The following is a 15,868-nucleotide window of genomic DNA, read 5'->3' as shown; positions in this document are numbered from 1 at the left end:
CATGATGCAGCTGTACAAAACTCTGGTGAGGCCGCACCTGGAGTATTGCGTGCAGTTCTGGTCACCGCATTATAGGAAGGATGTCGAAGCTTTGGAAAGGGTGCAGAGGAGATTTACTAGGATGTTGCCTGGTATGGAAGGAAGGTCTTACGAGGAAAGGCTGAGGGACTTGGGGTTGTTTTCGTTAGAGAGAAGGAGGAGGAGAGGTGACTTAATAGAGACATACAAGATAATCAGAGGGTTAGATAGGGTGGATAGTGAGAGTCTTTTTCCTCGGATGAGGATGGCAAACACGAGGGGACATAGCTTTAAGTTGAGAGGTGAAAGATATAGGACAGATGTCAGAGGTAGTTTCTTTACGCAGAGAGTAGTAGGGGCGTGGAACGCCCTGCCTGCAACAGTAGTAGACTCGCCAACTTTAAGGGCATTTAAGTGGTCATTGGATAGACATATGGATGTAAATGGAATAGTGTAGATCAGATGATTGGCGCAACATCGAGGGCCGAAGGGCCTGTACTGCGCTGTAATATTCTAATTCTAACCTGAGAAACAAACTGAGATTTCAGTTTAAAACGCACCCAGATTGTGAAACTGAAAGATACAATAGCAATTCAATTTGTATAGACTGAGCTTTGGATCATATTCCAGCCCTCATACAGTATCAGACTGGAAGATACTGTCGCAATTCCATTAGTGCAGACTCAGCTCTACATTACAGAGCAGGGAACATATTTAAACAACCGGGAACACTTTTACACAAGACGGATCATATTTACACAACTGAGAAGATCCTTACCCAACAGGGAACCATTTTACATAATACCAGAGAGCATCTTTACACAACAGCGAATACAGTAAGAAAGAAAAGAAGCAAATTATTATCGTGCACAGGGAATGTGGGGTGGATTGTGATCTCAGACAGGGAATGTGGGATGGACTGGGATCTCACACAGGGAATGTGGGTGGACTGGGCTCTCACACAGGGAATGTGGGTTGGACTGGGATCTCACACACAGCCTCATGCTGTGCGAAAGACCCAGACAGCCAGTGAAGGACGTTTAAAACATAGTCACTGTTGTAGGAAATGCTGCATCCAATTTGCCACTAAGATCAATCTGATAATGAGCAGATAATCACTTGTTTTAGTGATGTTGAGGGATAAATACTGGCCAGGACAAGAGGGAGAGCTTAAAACAGAAAACACTGAAAATATTCTGTTACACAGCAGGAAATATCTTTAAAAGAACACAGGGGACATCTTGACAGAGAACACGTTTCCATAAATCATCCGTCTTTCGCTGTCTCTTGCTGGTTTGCTCAGTAACTTTCTCTGTCTGTTCCTTTCTGGGTCCTGAAATCTCTTCCTGGTTTTCTGTGTGTCTTTCTCTGCCTGCCTGATTGTCGGTGCTGTTACTCAGTGTCCTTGTGCCATTGTGCAGTGAGGGTGAGTCTGTCAGCGAGTGTGTTGCTGAGTCTGGGTTCTTGAGCAATCTGACAACAATCCTATTTTGTTAAAAAAAAATTGGGGAAATGATCATATTTCACTAATAGGCAGTTGAAATCAAAGTCAACCGGTAGCAGAGTGGCGCAGCGGAAGCGTGCTGGGCCCATAACCCAGAGGTCGATGGATCGAAACCATTCTCTGCTATTCATGTTTTGTAGTAACACAAATTGTTTACTTTCAAAACATCAAGTGTTTATCCACAATCACATCATGCTTCTTCAAACGCTTTATTGCAATCAGCTTTTTTCTTCCACTCAATACATCAATCAGCAACAAGTCTCACAAACCAATTTGTTGCGCACAGGAACACAAGCTGCACCAGCTGCAAACACGTTTCACCGCAGTCTCTCCTCTTTGTTAAACCATTCCTGCAGCGCCTCCTCTCCACCAGCAGATGTAAAACGACGGCAAATGGTCACAGTCAGGAGATGGTGAGTAACAGAAAGTAAAACAATAAGACGGAAAACCTTTACTGAACATTGAATTCAATAATTTCCGAGCATGACAGCACCCACCACACACTCCCCCCACCCTCTCCTTTTTATGTGTAGTTATTTTTCCTTTTTTTCTTTTTAATTTGCTTATTTTATTTTAGGTTTTTTAGTGTGTTTAGTTTGTTTCTACTGTGCGAACCCACTGTTTCTGCTTTTTAATTTTTTTAATGCTTGTGCTTGGAGTGCTCTGTGCTTTACAGTCTATTTACACCCTCTCTGCAGTAATGCTTTGTCTTTCAGCACACCATTAACATACTCTGCTGAGTGATTCCAGCATTTCTTGTTTTTGTTTCAGATTTCCAGCATCCGCAGTATTTTGCTTTTATTTTACCATTAACATACGGTTGGCCTTTGTTCCATTACCTTCTGGTCAGTTATTCTCTGTGACCTTGTCCTATCAACACCTTCTCTTTTGTTATCTCTCCCCCCCCCCCCCCCCACCTGCTTTACTTGCTTCAAATCTTTTACATTTCTAATATTTGTCAGTTCTGAAGAAGGGTCACTCCCTGAAACGTTAACTATGTTTCTCTCTCCACAGATGCTGCCAGAGCTGCTGGGTATTCCCAGCATTTCTTGTGTTTATTTCAGACAAGTGCCCTGTCTCTCTATCTCAGTCTCATTGTCTCTCTCTCGCTCTGTCTGTCCCTCACTTTCTGCTTCCTAATAGTCTATTCTTGGTTTTCTGTGTTTTTCTCTCTGTGTCCCATTGTCGATGGTGTTGCTCAGCGTCCTTGTAACATTGTGTAGCCAGGCTGAGCCTCCCAACACCTGTGTTGCTGTAATAAAAACAGAAAATGTTGGAAATGCTCATTAGGTCTGGCGGCATCTGTGGAGAGAGAAACAAAGTTAACTTGAGTTAACGAAACAGACCTGAAATGTTAACTGTTCTCTCTGCACAGATGCTGCCAGACCTACTGAGCATTTCAAGCATTTTCTGTTTATGTTTCAGATTTGCAGTATCCGCAGTATTTTGCTTTTGTACGTGTGTTGCTATGTCTGGGACTGTTTGAGTGCAATGCTATTGCTTCATAAACAGCGTTGAAACAAGCATTTATCTCGCAAACACACAACACCAATACACAGCTGGATAGAAACAGCAGCCTGCAGCAGAGGGCGCAGTGGAATTTATTAACACAAATAATTCACCAACACATTATTTACTGCTACCCACATTCACAACACGCTTTGTGTTAACATATTTTACTCTTTATTTACATCAACTTCTTGCTTCCAGTCAACACTTCAATCTGGAACACAGCTTCCAAATCACCTTTATTCACAAACCCGAACACAAGCTGCAAATGCTGCAAACACACACCAGCCGAGATTTTCCCTTTTCTGTCAACACATTCTTGCATCATTGCCTCTCCACCAACAGTTGCTACTAGAATCATAAAATCATAGAATGGCTACAGCATAGAAGCAGGCCATTCAGCCTGTCGAACCCGTGCTGGCTCTCTGCCAGAGCAACTCACCTCGTCCCACTCCCCAGTCAGTTTAATTTCGAAGGTGGGGAAACTTATCGAAAGAATAACTCGAGACAACATTAATAGTCTCTTGGACAAATGTGGGTTAATTCAAGAAAGCCAGCATAGATTCCTTAAGGGAAAATCACGTTTAACTGTGCTGCTGGAGTTTTTTTGATGAGGTAACAGAGAGGGTTGATGAGGGCAATGCTGTTGATGTGGTCGACATGGACTGTCAAAAGGTCTGGCAGCATCTGAAAGGTCACTGACCTGAAACGTGAACTTATTTCAGATTTCCAGCATCTGCAGTATTTTGCTTTTATTGCCTTTCAAAAGGTGTTTGATACAATGCAACACAACAGACTTGTGAGCAAATTTATAACTCATGGAGTATAAGGGACAGTAGTAACAGGGATATAGATGGCACAGTGGCACAGTGCAGCACTGCAGCCTCACAGCTCCAGCGACCCGGGTTCAATTCTGTGTACTGCCAGTGTGCAGTTTGCAAGTTCTCCCTGTGTCTGCGTGGGTTTTCGCCGGGTGTTCCAGTTTCCTCCCACAAGCCAAAAGACTTGCAGGTTGGTAAGTAAATTGGCCATTATAAATTGCCACTAGTATAGGTAGGTGGTCGGGAAATAGAGGGACAGGTGGGGATGTGGTAGGAATATGGGATTAGTGTAGGATTAGTATATATGGGTGGTTGATGGTTGGCACAGACTCGGTGGGTCGAAGGGCTTGTTTCAGTGCTGTATCTCTAAAAAAAATGGAATTGGCTGAGTGACGGGAAACAAAGTGTAGTGATCAATGGATGTTTCTCGGGCTAGGGGAAGGTTTGGAGTGGAGGTCACCAAGGGTCAGTGTTGGGACTCCTGCTTTTCCTGATATATATTAATTACCTAGACCTTGGTATACAGGGCAGAATTTCAAAGTTTGTGGATGTTATGAAAATTGGAAGCATTGTGAACTCTGAGGAGGATAGTGTAGAACTTCAAAAGGACATGGACAAGTTGGTGGAAAGGGCAGACAGATGGCAGGTGAAGTTCAATGTCGAGAAATGTCAATTGATAAATTTTGGTCAGAAGAACATGGAGAGACAATATAAAATAAAGGGTACAATTCCAAATGGGGTGCAGGAGCAGAAGGACCTGAGGGTATAAGTCATTGAAGGTGGCAGGATAGGTTGAGAGAGTTGTTAATAAAGCATACAGTTGCCTCAGCTTTAGTAATAGAGGCATAGAGTACAAGAACAAGGAGGTCATGTTGAACTTGTACAAGACACTAGACTCAGCTGAAGTACTGCGTCCAGTTCTGGGTGCCACACTTTAGGAAAGATGTGAAGGCATTGGAGAGATTATGGAAAAGATTCATGAGAATGGTTCCAGGGATGAGGAACTTCAGTTATGAAGATAGATTGGAGAAGTTAGGACTGATTTACTTGGAGAAACGAAGACTAAGAGGAGATTTCATAGTGGTATTCAAAATGGACAGAGTGGACAGGGAGAAACTATTCCCACTTGTGAAAGGATCGAGAATAAGAGGGCACAGATTTAAAGCTAAAAGAAGCAAAAGCGAGATGAGGAAAAACGTTTTCATGCAGCGAGTGGTTAAAGTATGAACTGCCTGAGAATGTGATGGAGGCAGGTTCAATTGAAGCATTCAAAGGGGAATTAGACTGCTTTCTGTAAAGGAAGAACGTGCAGGATTATGGGGAGAGGACGGGGAAGTGACATGAGGTGAATTGCTCATTTGGAGAGTCAGTGCAGACACGATGGGCCAAATGGCCTCCTTCTGTGCAGTAACAATTCTGTGATTCTGTGATTCCAATATTCAAGTCATTTGTATATATGGTGGTCCTGGCACTGACCCTTGTGGACATCACTGTCCACCATCTTCCATTCTGAAAAACAACCAAATACTCACTTTTTTTGTTATTTCAGCCATTTTTTAATCCAAGCAGATACTGACCCTCCTATTCCAGGAGCCTCAGTTTTGTTACCCAGCCCTTTATGTGGTAGTTTCTCAAACGCTTTCTTAAAATCCATATAGAAAACATCCATTGCTTTCCCTTCATCAACCTTTTCTGTTTCTTCATCAAACAAATCAGTTAGATTAGTGAAGAAGTGGAAAGGTGCTGAACCTCTCAGTTTTCGGTCTTCCCAAACCAAGTTCAAGGCCTGAATAATGAACCGATTGCCTCATTAGTTCTGTGAATAATACAATGATTTCATAGACAAAGTTTTGAAACATTCCTGCCCATAAATCTTGATAACAGAGAGTGTGTGGATCTCCTGACTCAGAATGTTTAATGGATACAGTCCTCAGATCCGACAAGGAACCCCTGAGCATCCACAGTAAAGACAGTGTGGATGAGGAAATGTAAGAGCCGGGAGCTGAAACTCAGGGACGGCCGAGCTCTCCTGTCATTGAGCTTGTGTGTCTGCTCTGCTCGCCGCACTTCCGGCTCTGCTTTGTTTCCAATGAAAAGATGAAAAGGGCCGTTCGGTTTTCCTCTCACTGACAGCGTGTTTCACTCGGGTTAATATAACCCGGGACTTTTGCTGCTGAAATGAATTCTGCAAGGTCCCAGAAAACACACCGGCTCCCTCCTTTCTCCCCTCTTTCTATCGGATTGTTATACCAGGAGGGGCTCAATAATAACAAACCCCCTGCAGGGAATGACCGCCAATTGAGCATCTAAATGGGGCAAGTGGGCAGCTTTCTGGGTTCTAGGTTCCCCCTACTCCGCCCCTCCCTCCCTCCAGTCCAAGCCCCTCTTCACTTTCTTTCTTTGGGACTTTGATGAGGGTGAAATGGGGAAAGTTCCCATTCATGTCTGAATGCGGAATTGCTGCAAAGATCTGCGCAAGCGCGACATAACCCCGCCCCCAATGTGACGTCACAATCAGGATTGGAGCGCATGCGCAGCCTTTCCCCAACCCTGTCTGTGAGGCCGTTCACTCAATGAGGGGAAGATGCTTTAAATCAGCTGCTAATGGAGACTTCCCGGATGCGGGGGAAGGGAACAAACAGCATCTGCTTCCAGCAGCCACTGCTTTGGGAGCGTGTCCGCAGATGTGCTCAGAGATTAGCATTGAGTGGTGGGAAGTTGAGGGGGAGTGTTTGGAACAGGCACTGTGGAGCAGGAGCTGCTCCCGGAACATGGAGTGAGCCGGGAACACGGGGAAGGGAGAGTTCATTCTCGGACAGTGTCTGTACAGGCTCAGGGAGACACAATGGGAAGAAATCACTATTGAAAATCAGTGACAATTTCACCACCCAAAGGAGAGGGAATTTTCCTGCTTTAGTTCCAGTCTCTCACTGTTCGTTGGATTGTGAACAGTGGGGTGGAAATAGCCGCAAAATAACGATGTGGACAGTTAGACAAAGAGCATTTATTGCAGACACCAGGTGAGAAGTGTGAAAGGCACATTTTAAATAGTGGCTGCTTGTTTTCCGTTGAAATAGAAATGTGACTGTGTAAAGGTCACTGCTCTATCGGACAGTCCCAGTCATTGAGCAGTGCAGGGCTTGTGTTGTTTCTGAATGTCACAAACTTGTTGTAAAACCACTGCAAACACCTGGTAGACAGAAGCTAAATACTGCAGTACTGCAGTGGAGTCAGACACTGACACTGTTTGTGTTCCTGGTTTTCATTTTGTGATTGTTCATAATGATTATTATTGGGACGATTACATTGATCGCTTTTGTATCTTCTATCTCACCAGTTCTTAAGGTTTAAGAGTTACTTTTCATTCCTGCAGGCAAATACATGAAGGAACCTGAATGGATGTGGCGATGTGGTGATTCCTGGCCACAAGAAAAAGTGCAGCGAGCTCGTTCCAACACACAGTCGGGACAGGATCACTCCCAAAGCACAGAGATACTGCCAGCTCATCAGTTCCACTGGAACATGCAAAAGAAGTAGTCAGACAGACACTGATCCCAAAGTCGAGAGACACATTTTCAATCCAACAGTCAAACAACAGCAGGAGATACAGAAGTTGTTTCCATTTCACTCCAATTCAGTTCAGCTGACAGGTTGATACATCAATCACAGTCCAAAAACAAACTCACTATCAGATCTATATAAACTCTGTCACCATGGTCACATTTTAAATATAAAATCTGAAACAGAACAGACAAAATTTACATGATTGAAAGGAACAGAATGAATGCAAGGAGGCTTCAAGGGGATTTGGACAAGGTAAGGGAATGGGCAAGAACATGGCAGATGGAATATAATGTGAGTAAGTGTGAAGTTATCCACTTTGGTAGAAAAAGCAGAAAGACAGAGTATTTGTTAAATGGTGAGAGGTTGGGAAGTGTCGATGTTCAAAGGGACCTGGATTTCTTTTTTATTCATTCATGGGTTGTGGGTGTCACTGGCGAGACCAGCATGTATTGCCCATCCCTAATTGCCCTTGAGAAGTTGGTGGTGAGCTGCCTTCTTGAACCGCTGCAGTCCATGTGGGGTAGGTACACCCACAGTGCTGTTAGGGAGTTCCAGAATTTTGACCCAGCAACTGTGAAGGAATGGCAATATACTTCCAAGTCAGGATGGTGTGTGGCTTGGGGGAGAACTTGCAGCTGGCGGTGTTCCCATGCATTTGCTGCCCTTGTCGTTCTAGGTGGTAGAGGTTGCGGGTTTGGAAGGTTTTGTCGAAGGAGCCTTGGTGTGTTTCTGCCATGCATCTTGTAGATGGTACACACTGGTGCTGCTGTGCATCAGTGGTGGAGGGAGTGAATGTTTGTGAATGGGGTGCCAATCAAGTGGGCTGCTTTGTCCTGGATGGTGTCGAGCTTCTTGAGTGTTGTTGGAGCTGCACCCATCCAGGCAAATGGAGAATATTCCATCACACTCCTGACTTGTGCCTAAGAGATGGTGGACAGGCTTTTGGGAGTCAGGAGATGAGTTACTCGCCACAGGATTCCTAGCCTCTGACCTGCTCTTTTAGCCACGGTATTTATATGGCTACTCCAGTTCAATTTCTGGCCAGTGGTAGCCCCTAGTCTGTTGATAGTGGGGGATTCAGTGATAGTACTACCATTGAATCTCATGGGGAGATGGTTAGATTCTCTCTTGTTGGAGATGGATGTCCTTGTTCATGAGCTACTAGAAGCTAGTATGCAGGTGCAGCAAGCAATTAAGAAGGCAAATTGTATGTTGGCTTCATTGAAAGGGGATTTGAGTACCTGAGTAAAGATGTATTGCTTCAATTGTATAATGACTTGGTGAGACCACACCGAGAATATTCTGTACAATTGTGGTTTCTTTATCTCGGGAAGTATATACTTGTGTTACGACCAGGTGAGAAAGGTGTCTCGGGGTCTGTTAATTTCTTCACCTGGTCTTATTGTAACAGGGCTTAATTTTTAAACACATTGTGTTTTGAGCTCTCCCTTTGTGAATCCTTGTTCACAGCTTTCCAATTATAAGGCAAAGTAATGAGCAAAAACAGGCTTTCTTTGGTTTAAAGAAGAAAACCGATATTTATTAAACTTCTTTTGGGCCTCCTTATCTCGAGAGACAATGGATACGCGCCTGGAGGTGGTCAGTGGTTTGTGAAGCAGCGCCTGGAGTGGCTATAAAGGCCAATTCTGGAGTAACAGGCTCTTCCACAGGTGCTGCAGAGAAATTTGTTTGTTGGGGCTGTTGGACAGTTGGCTCTCCCCTTGCGCCTCTGTCTTTTTTCCTGCCAACTACTAAGTCTCTTCGACTCGCCACAATTTAGCCCTGTCTTTATGGCTGCCCGCCAGCTCTGGCGAATGCTGGCAACTGACTCCCACGACTTGTGATCAATGTCACACGATTTCATGTCGCGTTTGCAGACGTCTTTATAACGGAGACATGGACGGCCGGTGGGTCTGATACCAGTGGCGAGCTCGCTGTACAATGTGTCTTTGGGGATCCTGCCATCTTCCATGCGGCTCACATGGCCAAGCCATCTCAAGCGCCGCTGACTCAGTAGTGTGTATAAGCTGGGGATGTTGGCCGCTTCAAGGACTTCTGTGTTGGAGATATAGTCCTGCCACCTGATGCCAAGTATTCTCCGAAGGCAGCGAAGATGGAATGAATTGAGACGTCGCTCTTGGCTGGCATACGTTGTCCAGGCCTCGCTGCCGTAGAGCAAGGTACTGAGGACACAGGCCTGGTACACTCGGACTTTTGTGTTCCGTGTCAGTGCGCCATTTTCCCACACTCTCTTGGCCAGTCTGAACATAGCAGTGGAAGCCTTACCCATGCGCTTGTTGATTTCTGCATCTAGAGACAGGTTACTGGTGATAGTTGAGCCTAGGTAGGTGAACTCTTGAACCACTTCCAGAGCGTGGTCGCCAATATTGATGGATGGAGCATTTCTGACATCCTGCCCCATGATGTTCGTTTTCTTGAGGCTGATGGTTAGGCCAAATTCATTGCAGGCAGACGCAAACCTGTCGATGAGACTCTGCAGGCATTCTTCAGTGTGAGATGTTAAAGCAGCATCGTCAGCAAAGAGGAGTTCTCTGATGAGGACTTTCCGTACTTTGGACTTCGCTCTTAGACGGGCAAGGTTGAACAACCTGCCCCCTGATCTTGTGTGGAGGAAAATTCCTTCTTCAGAGGATTTGAACGCATGTGAAAGCAGCAGGGAGAAGAAAATCCCAAAAAGTGTGGGTGCGAGAACACAGCCCTGTTTCACACCACTCAGGATAGGAAAGGGCTCTGATGAGGAGCCACCATGTTGAATTGTGCCTTTCATATTGTCATGGAATGAGGTGATGATACTTAGTAGCTTTGGTGGACATCCGATCTTTTCTAGTAGTCTGAAGAGACCACGTCTGCTGACGAGGTCAAAGGCTTTGGTGAGATCAATGAAAGCAATGTAGAGGGGCATCTGCTGTTCACGGCATTTCTCCTGTATCTGACGAAGGGAGAACAGCATGTCAATAGTCGATCTCTCTGCACGAAAGCCACACTGTGCCTCAGGGTAGACGCGCTCGGCCAGCTTCTGGAGCCTGTTCAGAGTGACTCGAGCAAAGACTTTCCCCACTATGCTGAGCAGGGAGATTCCACGGTAGTTGTTGCAGTCACCGCGGTCACCTTTGTTTTTATAGAGGGTGATGATGTTGGCATCGCGCATGTCCTGGGGTACTGCTCCCTCGTCCCAGCACAGGCATAGCAGTTCATGTAGTGCTGAGAGTATAGCAGGCTTGGCACTCTTGATTATTTCAGGGGTAATGCTGTCCTTCCCAGGGGCTTTTCCGCTGGCTAGGGAATCAATGGCATCACTGAGTTCCGATTTGGTTGGCTGTATGTCCAGCTCATCCATGACTGGTAGAGGCTGGGCTGCATTGAGGGCAGTCTCAGTGACAGCATTCTCCCTGGAGTACAGTTCTAGGTAGTGCTCAACCCAGCGGTCCATCTGTTTGCGTTGGTCAGTGATTATGTCCCCCGATTTAGATTTGAGGGGGGTGATCTTCTTGATGGTTGGCCCAAGAGCTCTCTTCATGCCATCATACAGGAGGGAGGTCTTATCAGTCCAGGAGAAAAGTGCTTTCTGATTTCAAGTACTGTTTTCTCCAATTTAAAAACTCTCAGTTCAAACCTCTGCAATATTAAACTTACTTAAACTCTAATACGGTTCACCCATACGGATATACGACGTGCCCACGCTAGCATGCATACGCGATACACACATGCAAATAAGGACAGAAAAGAGAAGAAATTGTTAGGTGAAAGGTTTGAGGCAGTCTCTAACGTTTTATTTTACTCTGCTGCATGCTCACTTGATTGTAGTTAGTCTTGCTGTTCGTTGGGGCCTAGTGTTCTTCTTAAACCTTGTTCACGTAGGAGACTTTTCTCTCTTTGAGCTTCATCTGTTTTCACAAGATTCAGTTCCGTGGGGAAGAGATGGAGGCCGGCAGGAGGGAGGTCTTATCAGTCCAGGAGAAAAGTGCTTTCTGATTTCAAGTACTGTTTTCTCCAATTTAAAAACTCTCAGTTCAAACCTCTGCAATAGCCAGTTAGTCATGTGACTAAAACTGGTCTGACCATTTCTTCTGTGCATTGGGGAAGCAACAACTGGGTCCCCATTGTTTCAACACTGTCTGTTACTATGCAAATGTCTTTCCAGTCTGGGGCTTGCAATTTTTAAGTTTTAATATTCATGCGGTGAAATAATGTGTCCCTCAGTCTTGGCAGGTGGGGGTTTGTCTGACACTTGTCATAGAGGGAGTGCAACAGATGTTCACCAGACTAATCCCCTGGGATGGAAGATGATGAGAGACTGCAGAAACTGGCCCTGTATTCTCTAGAGTTTCAAAGAATGACAGATGATCTAATTGAAACTTACAAAATTCTTCCAGGGTCTGACAGGGTCGATATGGATAGAAGGTTTCTTCTGGCTAGTGAGTTTAGAACAAGAGGACACAGTCTCAAAATAAGGGCCGGGCATTTGAGACTTAGATGAGCAGGAATGTCTTTACTTGGTGTGGCAAATCCGTGGAATTCTCTACCCCAGAGGGCTGTGGAGGCTCAATCATTGAACATATTCAAGACAGAAATTGATAGATTTCCGAATACTAATGAGATCAAGGGATATGGAGATAGTGGCGAAAAATGGCGTAGAGGTAGATGATCAGCCACGAGCTATTTGAATGGTAGAGCAGGCCGATGGGCCGAATGGCCTACTGCCCCTATTTCCTATGATGCTATAAATCCCAATAATATACATCAGACGTTAGACCGAGCTACACATTACATAACAGTCCAAAAATCCCACAAAGTTTAAGACTGAATGATACAGTATCAAATCGATTATGACAAACTGAAGGACTTGGAGCTTGCATACCAGCCCATCGAAGTTACATTTTCATTCACGATCGTTTTCACAGAGCTAAATATTGAATACCAATCCACAACTTGCACAGGACTACCAAATAAAACCTACAGTTGTAAAATACAGTTAATTCATATTTTAAATTAAACACAAGACAAACATAGATTGATACATTGAGAGTAGGGAGCAGCGAGAGTGGAATGGAGCATAAAGACCCCAGAGAGCGAGCGAGAGACAGATCGAGTTCGGGTTCGAGTTCGCTCAAAGAGCGGAAACAGCGAGAGTGGAGCGGACAAGAGTCCAGGCCGCCGAAGTGTGAAAACAAAGTGAATAGTGACATCACAGGAAAGCTGCAAGGTGATTGGTTGTGAGCAAATGCTGTTAAGGAGAATCAGTAAATCGTTAGTACACCACTGTTGGGGTGGATGTGTAAATAGCTGGGTTCTCACATCTCAACAACTGGCAGACTTAAAAAAAAAGTATGAATAATAAGGAACAAGTGAGTAGCCGGTGAGTATGTTTTTTTCAGTAAGGTTTATTTTAACTAGTGAACTGTCTTGATTTTTATTAGGATTTATCAGTACTAGTAAGGTTTTATTCATAATTCTAAGGTGTTGTAGAATTTGTCAGGCTTTTTTTCAGCAGCAGCAAAGGGTCAACTAATACATAAAGGAATGGCAGGGGTGCTTCAATCTCGAGCGTGCACCTCCTGTGCTATGTGGGAGCTCCCAGATGCTTCCCGTATCCTGGAGAACCATTTGTGCCAGGAAGTGATGTCAACTTTGGCAGCTTGAGCTCTGGGTTTTGGAACTTGAGCGGTAACTGGCGACACTGTGCTGCATTGGTGAGGATGAGAGCTACATCTATGTGTGGAGCCAGAGGAAATGGCGAGGTACTAAATGAGTACTTTGCATCAGTATTCACCAAAGAGAAGGACTTGGTGGATGATGAGTATAGGGAAGGGAGTGTAGATAGTCTGGGTCATGTCGTTATCAAAAAGGAGGAGGTGTTGGGCATCTTGCAAAGCATTAAGGTAGATAAGTCCCCTGGGCCTGATGGGATCTCCCCCAGAATACTGAGGGAGGCAAGGGAAGAAATAGCTGGGGCCTTGACAGAAATCTTTGTATCCTCATTGGATACAGGTGAGGTCCCAGAAGACTGGAGAATAGCCAATGGTGTTCCTTTGTTTAAAAAGGGTAGCAAGGATAATCCAGGAAATTATAGGCCGGTGAGCCTTAATTCAGTGGTAGGGAAATTATTGGAGAGGATTCTTCGGGATAGGATTTACTCCCATTTGGAAACAAATGGATTTCTTAGCGAGAGGCAGCATAGTGTTCCCTAACTTGATCGAGTTTTTTGAGGAAGTGATGAAGATGATTGATGAAGGAAGGGCAGTAGATGTTGTCTATATGGACTTCAGTAAAGCCTTTGACGAGGTCCCTCATGGCAGACTAGTACAAAAAGTGAAGTCACACGGGATCAGAGGTGAGCTGGCAAGATTGATACAGAACTGGCTCGGTCATAGAAGACAGAGGGTAGCAGTGGAAGGGTGCTTTTCTGAATGGAGGGCTGTGACTAGCGGTGTTCCGCAGGGATCAGTGCTGGGACCATTGCTGTTTGTAGTATAGATAAATGATTTTGAGGAAAATGTAGCTGGTCTGATTAATAAGTTTGCGGATGACACAAAGGTTGGTGGAGTTGCGGATAGTGATGAGGATTGTCAGAGGATACAGCAGGATATAGATTGGTTGGAGACTTGGGCGAAGAAATGGCAGATGGAGCTTAATCCGGACAAATGTGAGGTAATGCATTTTGGAAGATCTAATACAGGTGGGAAGGATACAATAAATGGCAAAACCCTTAGGAGTATTGACAGGCAGAGAGATCTGGGCGTACAGATCCACAGGTCACAGAAAGAGGCAACGCAGGTGGATAAGGTAGTCAAGAAGGCATATGGCATGCTTGCCTTCATCGGTCGGGGCATAGAGTATAAAAATTGGCAAGTCATGCTGCAGCTGCACAGAACTTTGGTTAGGCCACACTTAGAATATTGCGTACAATTCTGGTCGCCACACTACCAGAGGGACATGGAGGCTTTGGAGAGGGTACAGAAGAGGTTTACCAGGATGTTGCCTGGTCTGGAGGGCATTAGCTATGAGCAGAGGTTGGATAAACTCGGATTGTTTTCACTGGAACGACGGAGGTGGAGGGGCGACATGGTAGAGGCTTACAAAGTTATGAGTGGCATGGACAGAATGAAGAGTCAGAAGCTTTTTCACACGGTGGCAGAGTCAGTTACGAGGGGACATAGGTTTAAGGTGCAAGGGCAAAGTTTAGAGGGGATGTGCAAGGCAGGTTCTTTACATAGAGGGTTGTGAGTGCCTGGAACTTGCTGCCTGGGGAGGTGGTGGAAGCAGGTACGATAGCAACGTTTCAGAGGCATCTTGACAAATACGTGAACAGGATGGGAATAGAGGGATATGGTCCCTGGAAGTGCAGAAGGTTTTAGTTTAGACAGGCATCAAGATGGGCGCAGGCTTGGAGGGCCGAATGGCCTGTTCCTGTGCTGCACTGTTCTTTGTTCTTTCTACATAGATAACACGTTTATAGATGTGGTCACCACACAGCTTAAGAGTATGCAGGGAGAGAGGGAATGGGTGACCACCAGGCAGTCAAAAGGAATCAGGCAGGTCGTGCAGGACACCCCGAGTGCGTCTCAATCTCCAGCAGGTATTCAGTTCTGAATACAGAGGACAATGATGCTTCACCTGGGGAGTGCAGCCAGAGCCAAGTCCATGGCACCATGGGTGACTCAGCTGCAAAAGGGAGTACAGGGAAGACTGGAAAAGCCATAGTGATAGGTGATTCAATCGTCAAGGGAACAATCAGGTGTTTCGGTGGCCACAGACGTGAATCCAGGAATGGAGTGTAGGCTCCCTGGTGCCAGGGTCAAGAATGTCATTGAGCAGCTACAGAGCATTCTGAAGGGGGAGGGTGAACAGCCAGCAGGGGTAGTCCACATCAGAACCAACAACATAGGTAGATATAAGGATGTTGTGCTGCAATCAGAAAATAGGGAGCAAGGTAAGAAATTAGCAAGCAGGACATCAAAAGTAATAATCTCCGGATTACTCCCAGTGCCACGTGCAAGTGAGTACAGGAATAGATGGATAAGACAGATGAATGTACAGGAATAGATGGATAAGACAGATGAACGTGTGGCTGGAAAGATGGTGCAGGAGGGAGGACTTCAGATTCTTGGGACAGGTTGGATGGGTTGCACCTGAACAGAGCCGGGACGGAGTTTCTTGCAGGATGTTTTGCTAGTGCTGTTGGGGAGGGTTTAAACTAGTTTGGCAGGGAGATGGGGACCGGAAGGTAGAGTCAGATGGGACAAAATCGGAAATGAAAATGGAAGGCAGAAACTTAATGCAGTTTGGAACAGAGAGGAAACACTGATTCGGAAATTCAAAACAAAAAATGTTGGCACTGCTCAAGGATATCTAAATCAATGCAAGGAGTACAGCAAATGAAGCAGATGAGCTCAGGGCACAGTTAGACACATGGCAGTATGATATCATAGCT

The 15,868-nt window shown here is 45.2% G+C and overlaps 1 non-coding gene across 1 annotated transcript; it reads left to right on the top strand.

Moving 5' to 3' along the window:
• Positions 1–1,576: 1,576 nt before the first annotated feature.
• On the top strand, positions 1,577–1,648 carry trnam-cau (transfer RNA methionine (anticodon CAU)). The gene has a single exon. It is a non-coding gene; the product is annotated as a tRNA-Met (tRNA).
• The last annotated feature ends 14,220 nt before the right edge of the window (positions 1,649–15,868 follow it).

The sequence above is a fragment of the Heterodontus francisci genome, unplaced genomic scaffold, assembly GCF_036365525.1.
Source record: "Heterodontus francisci isolate sHetFra1 unplaced genomic scaffold, sHetFra1.hap1 HAP1_SCAFFOLD_58, whole genome shotgun sequence".
In the NCBI taxonomy this organism is placed as follows: Eukaryota; Metazoa; Chordata; class Chondrichthyes; order Heterodontiformes; family Heterodontidae; genus Heterodontus; species Heterodontus francisci.
This window is presented reverse-complemented; position numbering and strand designations above follow the sequence as displayed.